We start from the raw sequence: 19,741 nt of genomic DNA, 5'->3' as shown, positions 1-19,741 counted from the left end.
TCAAAAACCCCTGAATTGAGGTTTGCACTGCAAGTACTTAATTAAGGGCAGTAAAAATCTTTCCAAAAATATATTTGACTCCTATTAGATATAGGATACCCATAAACCACAAAAATATAATTTTAAAATTTATTTTCCTATTTTATTTAAAAGCTTTTTCTTAAGGCCATAAATGGTCTCTAATAGGAAAAAATTATTTTGTTGTTTCAAATTTTTTTTACAAAAATCAGGGAAACTCAGTGGACATATATTTTCCATATATAAGAGTTTCAACACATGGTCATGTTCAAAATATTGGTCAAACCCCTCAAAAACCCTTTCTAGATATTTCAAGCTTTTGAAATATTTACAAAGGCAATATTCTCCAAAAATTCCAAGAAAATTCTAGCATGTCACATGTGGCATTTTGGATGATCTTGGTAAGTATCATGTCATGGAGAATAGTATAACCCCATGAAATCCCCTCAAAACCATTTCTGTCCATTTTGAAGTTTGAGCAACTTTACATTGCCAAACAGTTCCAAATGTTCTCAAACCTTGTGAACATGGTCAAATGTTCTAATTATTCATATAGACCAAGTTTCACAAGTTGGAGAGCAAGTTAACTTGATCAAAGTGCCCCAAAACCATTCCTGTCCAGAACCAAGTTTGAGCAACTTTACATTGCCAAGTTTCTCATTTTGATCTAAACTTTTGTGGACATGTTCAGGACCTCTAATGATGACACTAAACCAAGTGGTGCATCAAGGAGAATAGATTTGCATGGCTAAATCTTGAAAATTCCATTTCTGTTCATTTCTAGTGTTCACAAAAGTTGCATTGGCAACTTTGCCCAAATAAGCTCCAAATTGGTGGAAGGCCCTAATTATATGTTTCATTTCACCCTATGGAGTCTCATGGCATATGGAAATCATCTTCTTGCCTAAACCAATATCAAACACCTTCTGCCACTTTACCAAAATGCCATTTTTGAGCTCTTCCACTAATCTCCATGGGCTCAACTTTGTACCACAGCTGATCCTGACCCTCTTCTACCTCCAGTAACTTTCCCCTAGCCATTTGTCAATTATTGTTGGGCAAAAAAACTCCAAGATTCCTCTCTGGACAGCCATGGCAGCATCTCTTTCCTCCCTCTATTTTTATTTCCTACCTCTCCCTTAGTACCTAAGCTACCCTAGAGCATCTCCATATGCACCAGCAGCTAGTAGACAAGGCGGGACACATCCAGAGAGCGTGGGCATGCCGTGGCATGCCAAATGGGCGCTCTGGAGCGCGCTACAGTGTGCTCCCGCACTGTAGCTGCATCCTGCCCGAGGTTTCCGACCACCTCGAGCGTCCCCCGCGGGCCAGTCGATGCTCCTCGACATTCGCAACACGCCACGCCCCTGTCCCCCTTATCTTTCTTCCTCCTGCTGCCTCCTCCACACGCACCCCGACCTCCCGAGAGCTCCAATGGGCGAGCTTACACGCGTGAAGCCTCTGGCACCTCCCCGCTCTCCCTCTGCCTTTCCCTTGGGCTAGGCCACGCCTACAAACGCCCTGGACAAGGCACTGGGTGCCAGTTCGGCCCCTGGCACTGCATTGGACGTGGCCGTGGACGGCGCCCACTGTGCACCAACGCCCCGCCATATGAGGATCTCCCCGGGCCTCCCCCTCATCTCCATCCACCCTATCTTAGCCCCAGCTATCTCCTGGACCAGCTCACTCCTCTCCCCGCGCCCTCCTGCCCTCTCCATGGCCGGAGTGCCGCCGCCGACCGCCGCTCGTATTCGGGCACCACGGCTATAACGCCCCAAGACCGACGCTCCAGAAGACTTCCCTATTTTCGTGATCACCGTGTGTTTCTTTTGTGCTTGCTCTTTTATTTTTGCATTGCATCATGTCATCATGCCATCAGCTCATTAATCTTTGCATGTCAACTCAACTAATAAATTGCATAGATGGTTCATCTATTTAAATCGAGGGAAGGGTGACTTCTCTTTATAACATATCCTCCCAATATTAGGGAGCTATTATAAAGTATTCCATGGATTTGGAATTCACCATAACACACTTGCAAAATATCCCAATGCCTTTGTTATCTCAATTCTTGGTCTCCGACTTGTCCTCTTATTCTTTTATCGTTTTATCGAGGATCTTCCTAAATGTTCAACATTTTCGGAAACTTTGGATTCCTACTCCTTGTTCAAAACATTTGAATTAAATTCAAATGTAAACCTTGCAATCTTGCCCACTCCATTTTTCTTGGAACGAGCACTTTTTTATGAGTCCAGGAAAATTGTCCTCCTGCTCAACTTCTTTTCCTTAGCCCATCTTCCTTTTCCTTCTCTCTAATGCTTTTCTGTTAAAGAAAATTAGTGAGAGAGAGAGAGCCTAGCCCAGCTGCCCAGCCAGGCCTCTGGCCACTTCTTTCTCTACCGGGCCGGCCTCTAAGGCCCAGCCGCCCCACTTAACCTAAACCCTAGCCTGATCGAACCCCCTCTCGATCCCCATCTCCTTCCCTCCAGCGCCGCCAGCACCCGGCCCCCTCTCCCTTTCCTCGCGCTCGATCCCCATCTCCCTCCGCGCGCCAGCACCCGACCTCCACCTCGTCCTCGTTGAACCGCGCCACCGGAGCCCAGCAGGTCGACGACCGCTCCTTACTCTCCTCCGCGTCCGCCCCCGCTCAAGCATCTCCGTCGTAGCACGCCCGTTGAGCTCCATCGCGCCCCCTTGTCGGCCCTCCTCCGCGCCGTTGCCTCGCCAGGATGCCGCGCCAGGCCTCCCGCGCCGCCACTGGAGGCCAACTCCGGCGCCCCCTGCCTCGCGTCGCCCTCTGCTTCCGTCTACGCCGCGAATTCGCCGCCCCGCCGCTGAGCACGAGCACTGCTGCTGTGCTCTGCTTCGTCGCCCCTGCTCCATCCAGCAAGCGCGCCGCCGCTGCCCTCCTCTGCTCCGCCTCCGTTGCGCCCAGGCACCCCGGCCACCTCTCTCTGCTTCATCCTCGCCTATGCACCTTGCTGTCCTGACGTGCCTTGTCCTTGTCGCCTTGCCGCACGGCCTCGAGCACCCCGAGCTCGCCATTTGGGATGCACCATGCTGCCATGGCTCTGCGTGATGTTGTGTCATGCCGCTGCTCGACTTGGCTGTGCAACCTTGAGGCCACACTGTCATTGGATCGCCAAGACGCAGCCCCGAAGCCTCCATGCTCGCTGCCAAATTCCACCTTGGCATAACTTGCACCCCATCCATCTGTGATCCTCGTTAGGACGCCAAGACCGGAACCGTCAAGTACCCTTCGGATTCGTCAAGACCCTCATGTACAACTACACCCGATGATGTGACAAGTACCCCGACAACATGTACATCTACACCGCCAAGACCGGGCCGACAAGTACCCCGACGTCGCGTGTACCACTACCGTCGCCCCGAAGACGTTGGATTCTTCAAGTACCTCTCCGAAAACGAACGTGTACCACTACTTCCACTATGCCGCCACGTGTGCCACTAGTTCCCACGACGACTCGTGAACAACTACTTCCACTACGGTCGCAAGAACGACTACTTCCACTACGGCCCGTGTACCACTACTTCCTTCTTTGAACCCGAACCGCTCCGAAAATGCACGCTTCAAAGGTATAACCCCCGAGACGATCGCCCGTGAACGAATGCATGTTGTATGAGATTCTCATGTTCGAACCATGTCCAAGTTGTTTTTGCATGTTCCTCGTTTGCCATGCCTTCGACCCGTGGGAACCCGGTAGTCGGCAGCACCCCACCATCTCTTGCGTGTTCTACACATCCGCACACTTCCTTTTGCACCGGTATCTCCATGAGCTATCGGAACCAATATGTTGCTGTGGCATTATTTTCGTTATCGTTGCCGCGGCACCCCTTTTGTTCCGCCATGGTGACCAAATGCTTCATAACATACTCATGTCAACATTTTCATAAAATTTCATATTACTTGCATATGTCATCTGCATCATGATAACAACAATTAAAATGTTTAAAATTGTTGTTTGCGTTAAATTGCTAAATAACATGTGGGGATTTTCCGGAATTGTTGTTAGTTGTTCCGGCCTCATTTAAACTTGCCTAAATAGGTAGTTTAATTATGCTTCACTCTTTGCCATGTTTAATAACATTTAATATTGTTGAGTAGCTTATAACGAGAGAGAACTAAATAATTGATGTGGTGTTTCGTCAATATGCAACCCGTTGCATATTGAGCTCCACTTAACTTGTAGTGTTGTTTGTGCATATTGCCATGCCATGCTTCATTAAACTGGACATGCATCATACTTGTTGTGCATCATGCCATGTTTATGCCGGTGTGTTTACCATGTTGCTTGCTTCTTTCCGGTTTGCTTCTCTCGTTAGCTTCGGTTTCGTTCCGGAGTTGTGAGGATTCGTTCGACTACGCCCGTTCGTCTTCTTCATGGACTCGTTCTTCTTCCTAGTGGGATTTCAGGCAAGATGACAGCTACCCTGGATCTCACTACCATCAGGACTCTAGTGAGGTGAAACCCATCGACAATTGGGTCTAAAACCAGTGTGGCGAATCCGCCATGGCGGATGCTGGTGGGATGGTCCCTTCGATCAATAGTGATCGGGCAGGAGGACCACGGATTGATGTATGGGGCGACTGGCTCCATCGCGTATACGTCCCTAAGCGCACGCTTCTGCTCCCTTTTGGGTATGTGGGTTGCGTATATCATGTTCACCGTCCGTACTTGTGGGGGGGAAACCCTTCTGTCCTCTATTGTTCGGCGGCCGAGTCTCTTCCTCGTCATCGCTATGCAGCCCCTTGTCATTGTTTTCGGCAATTAACTTGCCTGCCTGCTTGAATACCCAACAATCCCTGTTGGTGTGATTAGCTGGCTTTTCGGGGGTGCGTGTATTTGGCATGAGCGATCGAGTATCCGGTCCAAATTGGACGGGCCCGGAGTAGTTCTTTTGAATGGCTTTTTCCGCTGACCGGGTTTAGAGCCTCTGAATCCGGCGTTGACTGCCGTATCTTCAGTATTATCGCCTTTAATGCGGCGTTTGTGCTTATTGCGAGGCGACCTGCCATTGCTGTCCTTGGTATTCGGACTACCCGAATTTTTGCTGAGGTTGTTACTGCGGGCTAGCCAGCTGTCCTCTCCCGCACAGAAGCGGGTCATGAGTGATGTGAGGGCTGCCATGGATTTCGGCTTCTCCTGTCCTAGGTGCCGGGCAAGCCACTCGTCGCGGATGTTATGTTTGAAGACTGCAAGGGCCTCTGCATCCGGACAGTCGACGATTTGATTTTTCTTGGTTAAGAATCGAGTCCAAAATTGTCTGACCGACTCGTCTGGCTGCTGAATTATGTGGCTTAGGTCATCAGCATCTGGTGGTCGCACATATGTGCCCTGAAAGTTATCAAGGAATGCGGCTTCCAGGTCATCCCAACACCCAATTGATTCTGCTGGCAAGCTATTAAGCCAATGCCGAGCTGGGCCTTTAAGCTTGAGTGGGAGGTATTTGATGGCGTGAAGATCATCCCCGCGGGCCATGTGGATATGAAGGAGATAGTCTTTGATCCAAACCGCGGGGTTTGTTGTGCCATCGTAGGATTCAATGTTCACGGGTTTGAACCCTTCGGGGATTTGATGATCCATTACTTCATCTTTGAAGCATAGTGGGTGTGCGGCGCCTCTGTATTGGGCTATATCACGACGTAGCTTAAGCAAGCTTTGTCTACTATGTTCGGCCCGGCCGTAATTGCTGTATTCGGCGCGACGGTTGTCGTCGCGTATCGTGGGGCGCCCACGCGATCCGTAGATCGATCTTGATTGTCTTGCCTTATCCTCCAATATGTCTCGCAAGTCTGGTGCATTCCCCCGTGGCTTTGTACTTTTCGAGTGATGCCGGGATACGGCTTTAGTGGACGGCCTAGAGGCCTCTCTGTCGCGGCCACGAGGTGGCCGGTCGGCCGTATTGTGCGCTGGTGATGTAGGTTTATATGCTTCCTCCTCTAATCGGGGCAGCAGCTTGCGTTTGGGGTAGCTTTTGGAGGGGCGTTCGAGTTTGTACTCTTTGGCTACAAGGACTTAGGTCCATCTGTCGGCTAGCAAATCTTGATCAGCTCTAAGCTGTTGCTGCTTTTTCTTGAGGCTGCTTGCCGTGGCCATGAGCCTGCGTTTAAAACGCTCTTGTTCGACGGGATCCTCAGGCACGACGAATTCGTCGTCATCGACGCTTGCCTCGTCTCCGGAGGGAGGCATATAATTGTCGTCCTCTACCTCTTTGTCTGCCGCTCTCTCATGAGGGCTGGCTTCTCCATCCTCCTGTGCTGAATCTTGCTGGAGGGGGTTGTCTTCGGCACTGTCCGGGGTGTTATTGTCTCCGGTGCCGGAATCTCCATTCTTGCTGTGGCGGGATTTAGAGCGGCGCCTCTGACGCCGGCGCTTAGGCTGTTTCTTGGAGGGGTCTTCCTCCGCTGTTCCATCGCCATTCCCATCCTCCGAGATGTCCACCATGTATATGTCGTATGACGAGGTGGCTTTCCAGTGCCCCGTAGGCGCAGGTTCTTGGTCGTCTCCGGCATCGTCATCCATACTGTCACACCCTGATTTTCATGCCACAACACTTAAGCTAATAAATCATGATAAAATGTGGTTTGACAAAAACTTTTGAGTGTTTTGGACTTTGCTTGATTGGATTTTTGTTCGCTGTTTGCAAGTGCTCTAAAAATCAAATAAATCCTCCAACTTCTATACTTCATCTCCTTGCTCCAAAAACCTTTCCCAATGATCATGACATGTGTATAGGACATAAAAATAATTTCTTGCAAAAATAATTTGGCTAAATAGTATTTTCAAAAATTAGTTTTTCAAAAACCCCTGAATTGAGGTTTGCACTGCAAGTACTTAATTAAGGGCAGTAAAAATCTTTCCAAAAATATATTTGACTCCTATTAGATATAGGATACCCATAAACCACAAAAATATAATTTTAAAATTTATTTTCCTATTTTATTTAAAAGCTTTTTCTTAAGGCCATAAATGGTCTCTAATAGGAAAAAATTATTTTGTTGTTTCAAATTTTTTTTACAAAAATCAGGGAAACTCAGTGGACATATATTTTCCATATATAAGAGTTTCAACACATGGTCATGTTCAAAATATTGGTCAAACCCCTCAAAAACCCTTTCTAGATATTTCAAGCTTTTGAAATATTTACAAAGGCAATATTCTCCAAAAATTCCAAGAAAATTCTAGCATGTCACATGTGGCATTTTGGATGATCTTGGTAAGTATCATGTCATGGAGAATAGTATAACCCCATGAAATCCCCTCAAAACCATTTCTGTCCATTTTGAAGTTTGAGCAACTTTACATTGCCAAACAGTTCCAAATGTTCTCAAACCTTGTGAACATGGTCAAATGTTCTAATTATTCATATAGACCAAGTTTCACAAGTTGGAGAGCAAGTTAACTTGATCAAAGTGCCCCAAAACCATTCCTGTCCAGAACCAAGTTTGAGCAACTTTACATTGCCAAGTTTCTCATTTTGATCTAAACTTTTGTGGACATGTTCAGGACCTCTAATGATGACACTAAACCAAGTGGTGCATCAAGGAGAATAGATTTGCATGGCTAAATCTTGAAAATTCCATTTCTGTTCATTTCTAGTGTTCACAAAAGTTGCATTGGCAACTTTGCCCAAATAAGCTCCAAATTGGTGGAAGGCCCTAATTATATGTTTCATTTCACCCTATGGAGTCTCATGGCATATGGAAATCATCTTCTTGCCTAAACCAATATCAAACACCTTCTGCCACTTTACCAAAATGCCATTTTTGAGCTCTTCCACTAATCTCCATGGGCTCAACTTTGTACCACAGCTGATCCTGACCCTCTTCTACCTCCAGTAACTTTCCCCTAGCCATTTGTCAATTATTGTTGGGCAAAAAAACTCCAAGATTCCTCTCTGGACAGCCATGGCAGCATCTCTTTCCTCCCTCTATTTTTATTTCCTACCTCTCCCTTAGTACCTAAGCTACCCTAGAGCATCTCCATATGCACCAGCAGCTAGTAGACAAGGCGGGACACATCCAGAGAGCGTGGGCATGCCGTGGCATGCCAAATGGGCGCTCTGGAGCGCGCTACAGTGTGCTCCCGCACTGTAGCTGCATCCTGCCCGAGGTTTCCGACCACCTCGAGCGTCCCCCGCGGGCCAGTCGATGCTCCTCGACATTCGCAACACGCCACGCCCCTGTCCCCCTTATCTTTCTTCCTCCTGCTGCCTCCTCCACACGCACCCCGACCGCCCGAGAGCTCCAATGGGCGAGCTTACACGCGTGAAGCCTCTGGCACCTCCCCGCTCTCCCTCTGCCTTTCCCTTGGGCTAGGCCACGCCTACAAACGCCCTGGACAAGGCACTGGGTGCCAGTTCGGCCCCTGGCACTGCATTGGACGTGGCCGTGGACGGCGCCCACTGTGCACCAACGCCCCGCCATATGAGGATCTCCCCGGGCCTCCCCCTCATCTCCATCCACCCTATCTTAGCCCCAGCTATCTCCTGGACCAGCTCACTCCTCTCCTCGCGCCCTCCTGCCCTCTCCATGGCCGGAGTGCCGCCGCCGACCGCCGCTCGTATTCGGGCACCACGGCTATAACGCCCCAAGACCGACGCTCCAGAAGACTTCCATATTTTCGTGATCACCGTGTGTTTCTTTTGTGCTTGCTCTTTTATTTTTGCATTGCATCATGTCATCATGCCATCAGCTCATTAATCTTTGCATGTCAACTCAACTAATAAATTGCATAGATGGTTCATCTATTTAAATCGAGGGAAGGGTGACTTCTCTTTATAACATATCCTCCCAATATTAGGGAGCTATTATAAAGTATTCCATGGATTTGGAATTCACCATAACACACTTGCAAAATATCCCAATGCCTTTGTTATCTCAATTCTTGGTCTCCGACTTGTCCTCTTATTCTTTTATCGTTTTATCGAGGATCTTCCTAAATGTTCAACATTTTCGGAAACTTTGGATTCCTACTCCTTGTTCAAAACATTTGAATTAAATTCAAATGTAAACCTTGCAATCTTGCCCACTCCATTTTTCTTGGAACGAGCACTTTTTTATGAGTCCAGGAAAATTGTCCTCCTGCTCAACTTCTTTTCCTTAGCCCATCTTCCTTTTCCTTCTCTCTAATGCTTTTCTGTTAAAGAAAATTAGTGAGAGAGAGAGAGCCTAGCCCAGCTGCCCAGCCAGGCCTCTGGCCACTTCTTTCTCTACCGGGCCGGCCTCTAAGGCCCAGCCGCCCCACTTAACCTAAACCCTAGCCTGATCGAACCCCCTCTCGATCCCCATCTCCTTCCCTCCAGCGCCGCCAGCACCCGGCCCCCTCTCCCTTTCCTCGCGCTCGATCCCCATCTCCCTCCGCGCGCCAGCACCCGACCTCCACCTCGTCCTCGTTGAACCGCGCCACCGGAGCCCAGCAGGTCGACGACCGCTCCTTCCTCTCCTCCGCGTCCGCCCCCGCTCAAGCATCTCCGTCGTAGCACGCCCGTTGAGCTCCATCGCGCCCCCTTGTCGGCCCTCCTCCGCGCCGTTGCCTCGCCAGGATGCCGCGCCAGGCCTCCCGCGCCGCCACTGGAGGCCAACTCCGGCGCCCCCTGCCTCGCGTCGCCCTCTGCTTCCGTCTACGCCACGAATTCGCCGCCCCGTCGCTGAGCACGAGCACTGCTGCTGTGCTCTGCTTCGTCGCCCCTGCTCCATCCAGCAAGCGCGCCGCCGCTGCCCTCCTCTGCTCCGCCTCCGTTGCGCCCAGGCACCCCGGCCACCTCTCTCTGCTTCATCCTCGCCTATGCACCTTGCTGTCCTGACGTGCCTTGTCCTCGTCGCCTTGCCGCACGGCCTCGAGCACCCCGAGCTCGCCATTTGGGATGCACCATGCTGCCATGGCTCTGCGTGATGTTGTGTCATGCCGCTGCTTGACTTGGCTGTGCAACCTTGAGGCCACACTGTCATTGGATCGCCAAGACGCAGCCCCGAAGCCTCCATGCTCGCTGCCAAATTCCACCTTGGCATAACTTGCACCCCATCCATCTGTGATCCTCGTTAGGACGCCAAGACCGGAACCGTCAAGTACCCTTCGGATTCGTCAAGACCCTCATGTACAACTACACCCGATGATGTGACAAGTACCCCGACAACATGTACATCTACACCGCCAAGACCAGGCCGACAAGTACCCCGACGTCGCGTGTACCACTACCGTCGCCCCGAAGACGTTGGATTCTTCAAGTACCTCTCCGAAAATGAACGTGTACCACTACTTCCACTATGCCGCCACGTGTGCCACTAGTTCCCACGACGACTCGTGAACAACTACTTCCACTACGGTCGCGAGAACGACTACTTCCACTACGGCCCGTGTACCACTACTTCCTTCTTTGAACCCGAACCGCTCCGAAAATGCACGCTTCAAAGGTATAACCCCCGAGACGACCGCCCGTGAACGAATGCATGTTGTATGAGATTCTCATGTTCGAACCATGTCCAAGTTGTTTTTGCATGTTCCTCGTTTGCCATGCCTTCGACCCGTGGGAACCCGGTAGTCGGCAGCACCCCACCATCTCTTGCGTGTTCTACACATCCGCACACTTCCTTTTGCACCGGTATCTCCATGAGCTATCGGAACCAATATGTTGCTGTGGCATTATTTTCGTTATCGTTGCCGCGGCACCCCTTTTGTTCCGCCATGGTGACCAAATGCTTCATAACATACTCATGTCAACATTTTCATAAAATTGCATATTACTTGCATATGTCATCTGCATCATGATAACAACAATTAAAATGTTTAAAATTGTTGTTTGCGTTAAATTGCTAAATAACATGTGGGGATTTTCCGGAATTGTTGTTAGTTGTTCCGGCCTCATTTAAACTTGCCTAAATAGGTAGTTTAATTATGCTTCACTCCTTGCCATGTTTAATAACATTTAATATTGTTGAGTAGCTTATAACGAGAGAGAACTAAATAATTGATGTGGTGTTTCGTCAATATGCAACTCGTTGCATATTGAGCTCCACTTAACTTGTAGTGTTGTTTGTGCATATTGCCATGCCATGCTTCATTAAACTGGACATGCATCATACTTGTTGTGCATCATGCCATGTTTATGCCGGTGTGTTTACCATGTTGCTTGCTTCTTTCCGGTTTGCTTCTCTCGTTAGCTTCGGTTTCGTTCCGGAGTTGTGAGGATTCGTTCGACTACGCCCGTTCGTCTTCTTCATGGACTCGTTCTTCTTCCTAGCGGGATTTCAGGCAAGATGACCGCTACCCTGGATCTCACTACTATCATTGCTATGCTGGTTGCTTCGTTCTATCGCTATGCTGCGCTTCCTATCATTTGCTCTTCAAGCCTCCCAAATTGCCATGAACCTCTAACCTTTGACACCATTCCTAGCAAACCGTTGTTTGGCTATGTTTCCGCTTTGCTCAGCCCCTCTTATAGCGTTGCTAGCTGCAGGTGAAGTTGAAGATTGCTCCATGGTCGACAGGGTTATGTTTGGGATATCACAATATCTCTTATTTAATTAATGCATCTATATATTTGGTAAAGGGTGGAAGGCTCGGTCTTGTGCCTGGTGTTTTGTTCCACTCTTGCCGCCCTAGTTTCCGTCATACCGGTGTTACGTTCCCGGATTTTGCGTTCCTTACGCGGTCGGGTGATTTATGGGATCCCCTTGACAGTTCGCTTTGAATAAAACTCCTCCAGCAAGGCCCAACCTTGGTTTTACCATTTGCCTCACCTAGCCCTTTTTCCCTTGGGTTTCTGGAGCCCGAGGGTCATCTTTATTTTAGCCCCCCCGGGCCAGTGCTCCTTCGAGTGTTGGTCCGAACTGAGCTGCCTGCGCGGCCACCTCGGGGAAACTCGAAGTCTGGTTTTACTCGTAGCTAGTCTCATCCGATGTTGCCCTGAGAACGAGATATGTGCAGCTCCTATCGGGATTTGTCGGCAGATCGGGCGACTTTGCTCGTCTTGTTTTACCATTGTCGAAAAGTCTTGTAAACCGGGATTCCGAGACTGATCGGGTCTTCCTGGGAGAAGGTATATCCTTCGTTGATCGCGAGAGCTTATCATGGGCTAAGTTGGGACACCCCTGCAGGGTTTAAACTTTTGAGAGCCGTGCCCGCGGTTATGTGGCAGATGGGAATTTGTTAATGTCCGGTTGTAGATAACTTGACACCAGATCCGAATTAAAACGCATCAACCGTGTGTGTAGCCGTGATGGTCTCTTTTTGGCGGAGTCCGGGAAGTGAACACGGCTTTGGGTTATGATTGACGTAAGTAGGAGTTCAGGATCACCTCTTGATCATTACTAGTTGACGACCGTTCCGTTTGTTCTCTTCTCGCTCTTATTTGCGTATGTTAGCCACCATACTTGCTTAGTCGCTGCTGCAACCTCACCACTTTACCCCTTCCTTTCCCATTAAGCTTTGCTAGTCTTGATACCCATGGTAATGGGATTGCTGAGTCCTCGTGGCTCACAGATTACTACAACAACAGTTGCAGGTATAGGTTTATGCGATGATCATCATGCGAGAGCGATGTTTACTTGTTTTGGAGTTCTTCCTCTGCTTATTCTTCGATCAGGGGATAGGTTCCAGGTCGGCAGCCTGGGCTAGCAGGGTAGATGTCGTTTGAGTTTCTGTTTGTGTTCATCCGTAGTCGGATGTTACTCTTATGTATTGTGAGGTTGTATTCGTGTGGCATTGTATGCCTTATGTATGTATCCCCATCTATTATGTAATGTTGATGTAATGATATCCACCTTGCAAAAGTGTATTCAAGATGCGCTTCTATCCTTGGTGGAACCTTCGAGTTCCTTTAGGATAGGGTCGCATCTTGGGCGTGACAACGGCCCCTCTCTCTTCTCCCTACCCATTCTGGTAGTCCCTCACCACCACCACGAAGCCCCCCATCGCCTCCATTCTTCCCCGAGACGCCCCTGTGCTTGAAGCCGGCAATGGCCGATGCCATCCTCCGCCGCGGGCGAAGGCTCGCTCCTCTCTGAGGAAGCTGGCGCCCGTAGTGTGGCCTCCCGGAAGCGGCACGTTTCCCTGAGCACTCCGGTGGCTGGATCACCGGAAATGGTGGCCGGTAGCGCCGGCAGTCGCCGCTAACGTCTCCCCTACCTTGCCTCCTCTACTTCGGGCGGGAGGTTGAGGACGACGCCATGGCACCCAGCGGGCCCCACCTGTCAATGGCTTGGCGCAGGGCCTGAGCCACTGACGGGTGGGCCTGCCACGTTTAAGTGGACATGGGTCCAGATCGGATCCGCCTCCCGTGCGCGAAGGCGTAGTATCGGAGTACGCCTTCGACGTCGCCTCCTACTCTCGCATGGCCGAGCCAATGGGCCGGCCCAGTGCGCAGAGGCACTATATTGCGCTCAGCTCGTGCTTTAGGTATAACCGAATTCCTTTTCTTTCTCTTTTTCTGGTAGGATTGTAAAATCCATAAACAATTCAAATCAAATCCAAATTTGATGATTCAAATTTCTGGTATCTCATAAAATTATGATCTATCTCATGGTGCAACTTGCACATTTTTCCAGGAACTTATTCTTCACAAACATTTATCAAATCTTGTTTTTCCATTTCTGTGATGAACTTTAGAAAATCACAGAGAGCCCATTTTGATCCAAATTCCATGATTCAAATTCCTAGATGCTTATAAGTTCAAAACTTAGTTTTGGAACATTTTTACTAATACTTTCTGTATCACCTCAAATAATGGTCTATTTCTTCATGTATAGCCAACTTTGCAAAATCATAGGATATTCATTTGAACTCCAAATCCTGAGAAACGAACTCCTAGGTGCTTCTAAAATCATGCTTTTTCAAATGGGTGCCTCTTCTCATTTTTGAAAATAATGTTTCTGTACACTTCTTGCAAATCCATAAACCCCTTGATTCCATCATATCAAAATGTTCAGAGATATCCACTGATCCAATTCCAATGAAACCACTCTGGTTATTTTTCATATAACCAGAGATATCCTAGAAAAGTCCAACTCACATTTTTAGAGCACCTTTATTTTTGCCTTGTTGTGTTGCTTATTATGATTATTTCCGACGTTAGTTGACGAAGTAGACGGAGTACTTGGAGAAGGACCAGAAGACTTGAAGACTCTGAGGAACAGGCAAGCAGCCCTTTGACCATGTTTATGAAACCCTTTTTATGCATGTCATATAGCACCATATTGTTGTTGCAATGGAATCATGATGAGGTGGTACCCACGTTGATGGTTTGCCACCGTTAATTCCTCGTTGATACTTGCATTGTGCATGACCCTACCTTCTTATGAGGGGTATGCCGGTGGGAGTAGATAGGATGCTAAAGTAGATGCTACGCAAAAAGGGGACGGGAATATGCATGGTAAAGGAGACTAAGTATTTTCAAAAGACTTTTCTAAACCCCATCGGGTGCCACTTATGCCCGGGGGAGATGATGAGTTGGGTAGCCACTTGATGACGAAGTGGTTTACCGAGGCAAGTGTGTGTTGTTTTCAAAACGGATTGGTTGAAGTTGCGACCGTTATTCCAACCTTACATGTGCAACCACTCTACCCTTATATGGGAAAGGGCATTATTGATTACCTAGACCGATACTAGCTTGGAGCCCCCATTACTAGTGACGGGAGAGTTGTTGGTGCGCTCTCTCGGGACGGGGTCGTGCCAGGTAGGGCGGCCATGACTGTTTTCACAGGGCACTGGACACACCGTTGGTACCCCGTGCTTGTGGTACGTGATGAATATAGGAGCGAGGCTCTACAAATTTATGATGTGAAATGTTGGGCACGGGGGTTACTACCAATCGAGTGGACTCCATGTTAGTGTCGTCTAGGGAAAGGTAGTGATCGGGTGCTTACCCCAGGTACTTGAGGTATCGTGGGTCGTGGATGACACGGAAGTTCCCCGGATCTTGTGGGTACAGTGTGCAACCTCTGCAGAGTGTAAAACTATTTGAATAGCCGTGTCCACGGTCAAGGACAGTTGGGTAACTACTCTTGGGCTACGTCCACTTGTTTACAAATCGAGTGTGTGTGTTGATAAAATGACTTGGGTCAAGTCAAAGGACTTGACATGATTGAGATGGGTTGGTGCCCACTCTATTTATGTTGATATCTGTAACCTGTCCTCATGGTTACTTGAATTCTCTTGATGCATGCCTTACAAGTTGTTGAACATGTCATTGCACTCAAAACCAGCTTTCTGCAAAAATTTACCTATATCATGCATTGTTGTATCTTGAACCAAAAACATGGGTTGCTTGCGAGTACATTCAAAGTGCTCATTGGCTTGCCACTGGTTATTTAATTGACCAGGCATGGAAGAACTGGAGTTCGAAGAAGAGTTCTTTGGAGACGAACATGCGAACTAGGACGTTTCCCAGTCAGAATGCCTGTAGGGTTAAGGCAGATGGCATGGGTTCTACTTATCGTCGAAGATTTCCGCTGCTTGTGTTTCATTTGATGTTCAGCCCTTAAGGTTTTATCAATGTAAGACTTGACCATAATGGTCATAATTTGTGTAAGACGGTATGTATGCATGTAAGACTCTTGTTATTCAGCTTCTGTGTGTTCAGTGAGCATTGATCTCTGGGATCACTGTACACGTGCATTCGGTGATCTCGACTTATGAGTCGGGGTCCCCACAGAGCTGGTATCAGAGCCATCCTGACTGTAGGAAGCCTTAGTTAGCATGGTCGTTAGTTAGGGTAAAACTATTTCCGAAACTATTACAAGGTTTCAAAACAATCTATACTTCTCTTCCCTTCTCAGTTTTTCAAAAACTAAGGTATACTTTCCTTATTGATCTCTTCCCCTTCAAAACCTTTGGTCGCTAGAACCCTTATGCCCCTGACCACTGGATTCCTTGTAACCCTCGCGGATAATCTAGAAGGAAGATGCCTTGCCAGACATTCACCCACATCTCCCGAACACAAGATTGGCGACATCACAACAAGACGATACCAACAGAAGATACATCCTCAGGGAATGAGGACCTGAAGACCCAGGAGATGGTGACACCCTTGACACTGCCCCAAGATGATGCAACCTTAGCCTACGATGATTAGGCCATAGGATATGCAAGATCATGGTATAGATCACTAGTAGAGCAACCCTGTCCTTCCTATTGTTGTGTCGGCAAGCACCGGTGGATGAGAACCTAGCCATTTGGTCCGCCTCACTATAGTGAGCAGGAAAACGGTTCTCCTCATCCCCCGCTCTTGGTGTCGATGTTGTCATCAACGTAACTGACATGATGGACCCCTATTACGCCTTGATAATGTCATTGCATAAAGTATTACCTACCAGTACCATCGACGGCTTAGAAGACAAAAGGGGATCGTCGTGATTAAGAAGACAATAGAAGACCAAGTCAATGCCAGTTACAAGGAGTCACCTTCACCCCATCACTTCAATAGGCAAGAAGTTGTCAAAGATTCTTCAGGCTCAACCCAGATCATTTCATCAAACAAGATACGTAGCGACACCTGAGGAAAAGTCAGAAGACTGCATGAGGCACAAGGCACGATTACTGAGTCCGAGAACCCCTAGGGTAGGATGAGTCGTGTACCCCCTATGCGCAGTCGAGTCCGTATGATAGTTCGAATAGAACCATGATTTGCTTGTTTTTATTTGTTTGTGTTTTGATATAGGTCGCACTTTTGCCCTAGGCGACAAGTATGCGACTATATCACCTTCCTCACCATGTTTCTTTTGTTTGGCCCTTTTTGCACCTGTTTGTTTGCACTAGCACTATAGAACCCCCTTTAGGCATTCCCCTCCTCTATGCTACTTTTCCCTCTCATCTCTCTCCTCAACTAAAGACAAGCAAGACAATATGCACCAAGGATTCCACCTCGGCGACCAACAAGCACTGAAGACTTTTTGCTACAACCTCCTCGACCAAGTGCAGCCCCTTAGAGTTATGGTTGCCCCTCAAGATTAGAAACCCATTCCTAGACCCTTCGAGACTTCACAAGATACCCCAGCTCGAACCCTTAACCATGAGCTTAACCTATGGAATTGCAAGAGAACCTGTTAAGCCTCCGTAACCTTGCTTATCACTGGGTTCATTATGGAACTAGTGGACATAGTGAACGACCACATTATCATCCTAAGATAGCACCAAAACTGACGATGCCATAGGGAAGACCAGTTTGAGGATATAGGAACAGAGGACAAATGACTTGATGAGTTTATATCAATGACTTGAGGAATTATATGAGACTATTTGGTGGATTATGAGGCTTTGATGTTGGTAAATTAACTTGGTGGGATCATGAGTATAGATTAGCATAGCTTCCATTACCCCTGAGTAAATTGGATTTAGTAGGATAATTGTGTTCGCAAGATGGAATTCTTCGAAGTATATGGATTTGTCTTAGGCAGGGGATATTGATAGGAGACAGTTGTTACGATAATGACTTGGGGTAAATATATAGGAATTCTCATTGGACGTGAGATTTGGATTAAATAGGTTACCCTAGTGGAGTATAGATGCTGAGTATGTCTACATGGTTCGGAGTAAATTGGATTTAGACTGATGATCTCGATCATGATACCATGATTCTCGGTGGATGATAAACTAGAAGATTGGACTAATTGTCGGAGTTTATTTAGGGAATCTGTATGAGCTTGACCTTGGAGTTTACTTGACCATGACAATGGGAGTCGGTGGACTGACTATAGCAAAAATAGCCCTTTCAAGTATTTGAGGGTTATAGGACATTGGAAGATCATGTGGAACACCATAACCATTGTGTTTGTAGAATTAAATGGATTATGTAGTGATTGATGGAAGTTAATGGGTTGTTGCAGTTGATTCATAGGAAGGAAACAAGATCTTGGAGTGGCTTACGACGTGTTTCCTTAGGATAGAGGTGCTTTATCTTAGACCTTGGAAGAATGGGCTGAGCACTTGGATTGTCACGTTCAAGCTTAGTAACTTATATGTTCTACCCATGGATTTTTAGGGGTAGACATACATATGAGTTTGGGGATTGTAGACATATATGATTCTGTTAGACCTCCTCTCGAGAGCCATGAGGATATGAATCACATGAGTGATGATTGGAGTTGACCTATGCAAAGTGATGCTATCGGTGATATGATGTGATTTGTTTAAAGGACTAGATAGACTATTGGCATCTCAGAAACCGTGCTTAAAGATAAGATGATAAATGTTCACTCGCACACTAGAATCCTTGAAACCCTTAAGCCCTACCAAGCTACAACATGGTCGGATCAGGACCTTAGGGCCTTGACACTAGATCTAGGACCACCTTGGCCCACACTCAACCGTGACCACCACTAGTACCATAGCCTATTTTATGTACCCCGTGAGCAAGTTCTCCTAGAGTACTTGGACAAGCTGGTTGTCATCGTTATTTGGTGATATACTTGTCTACCCGAAGACGGAAGAAGAGTCGTTCAGCTAGTCAAGGAACATTTCAAGACCGCCATGCCAAGGAGGAAGAACTACACCTACCACCATCATCAATAATAAACATCCGCGTCGAAGACCAGGTGTATCTGCAAGCCACTTCTCTCTAAGGAACCAAGCATTTCCATGACAAGGAGACCCACACCAAGATTCATCGGCCCCCTTCGAGATCACTCCAAGATGTAACAACCCCCTCTAAGATCACTACGAGACGAAGAGAAGACAGTTACCAGCTAGAGTTGCCACCTGAGCTACCTAATGTGCACAACGCTTTCCATGCATCACAACCCCGGAAGTGTTTCCAACTTCCTAACTTGCCCGATCTCTACGAGGGAATTGACCACCAAGCCATCGACCCCTAGCCCAATCTAACCTACCGTGAGCTACCCATTAGCAACCTGGATCAAGAAGAGCGTCATACACGAAGCCACATCATCAAGTACTTCAAGCTCAATGGAGCACTACACGGAAGCAGAAGCAACATGAGGACTTGAAGACTACCCTGGATCCAGATTTCATATTCCCTCCCGCGCCTAGTTTGGGAATCTCGGGGACGAGATTCTTGTAAGGGGGGTAGGTCTGTCACACCCTGATTTTCATGCCACAACACTTAAGCTAATAAATCATGATAAAATGTGGTTTTACAAAAACTTTTGAGTGTTTTGGACTTTGCTTGATTGGATTTTTGTTCGCTGTTTGCAAGTGCTCTAAAAATCAAATAAATCCTCCAACTTCTATACTTCATCTCCTTGCTCCAAAAACCTTTCCCAATGATCATGACATGTGTATAGGACATAAAAATAATTTCTTGCAAAAATAATTTGGCTAAATAGTATTTTCAAAAATTAGTTTTTCAAAAACCCCTGAATTGAGGTTTGCACTGCAAGTACTTAATTAAGGGCAGTAAAAATCTTTCCAAAAATATATTTGACTCCTATTAGATATAGGATACCCAGAAACCACAAAAATATAATTTTAAAAGTTATTTTACTATTTTATTTAAAAGCTTTTTCTTAAGGCCAGAAATGGTCTCTAATAGGGAAAAATTATTTTGTTGTTCCAAAAATATTTTACAAAAATCTGGGAAACTCAGTGGACATATATTTTCCATATATAAGAGTTTCAACACATGGTCATGTTCAAAATATTGGTCAAACCCCTCAAAAACCCTTTCTGGATATTTCAAGCTTTTGAAATATTTACAAAGGCAATATTCTCCAACAATTCCAAGAAAATTCTAGCATGTCACATGTGAC

This window comes from Triticum dicoccoides, chromosome 6B (assembly GCF_002162155.2).
Source record: "Triticum dicoccoides isolate Atlit2015 ecotype Zavitan chromosome 6B, WEW_v2.0, whole genome shotgun sequence".
Classification (NCBI taxonomy): domain Eukaryota; kingdom Viridiplantae; phylum Streptophyta; class Magnoliopsida; order Poales; family Poaceae; genus Triticum; species Triticum dicoccoides.
This window is presented reverse-complemented; position numbering follows the sequence as displayed.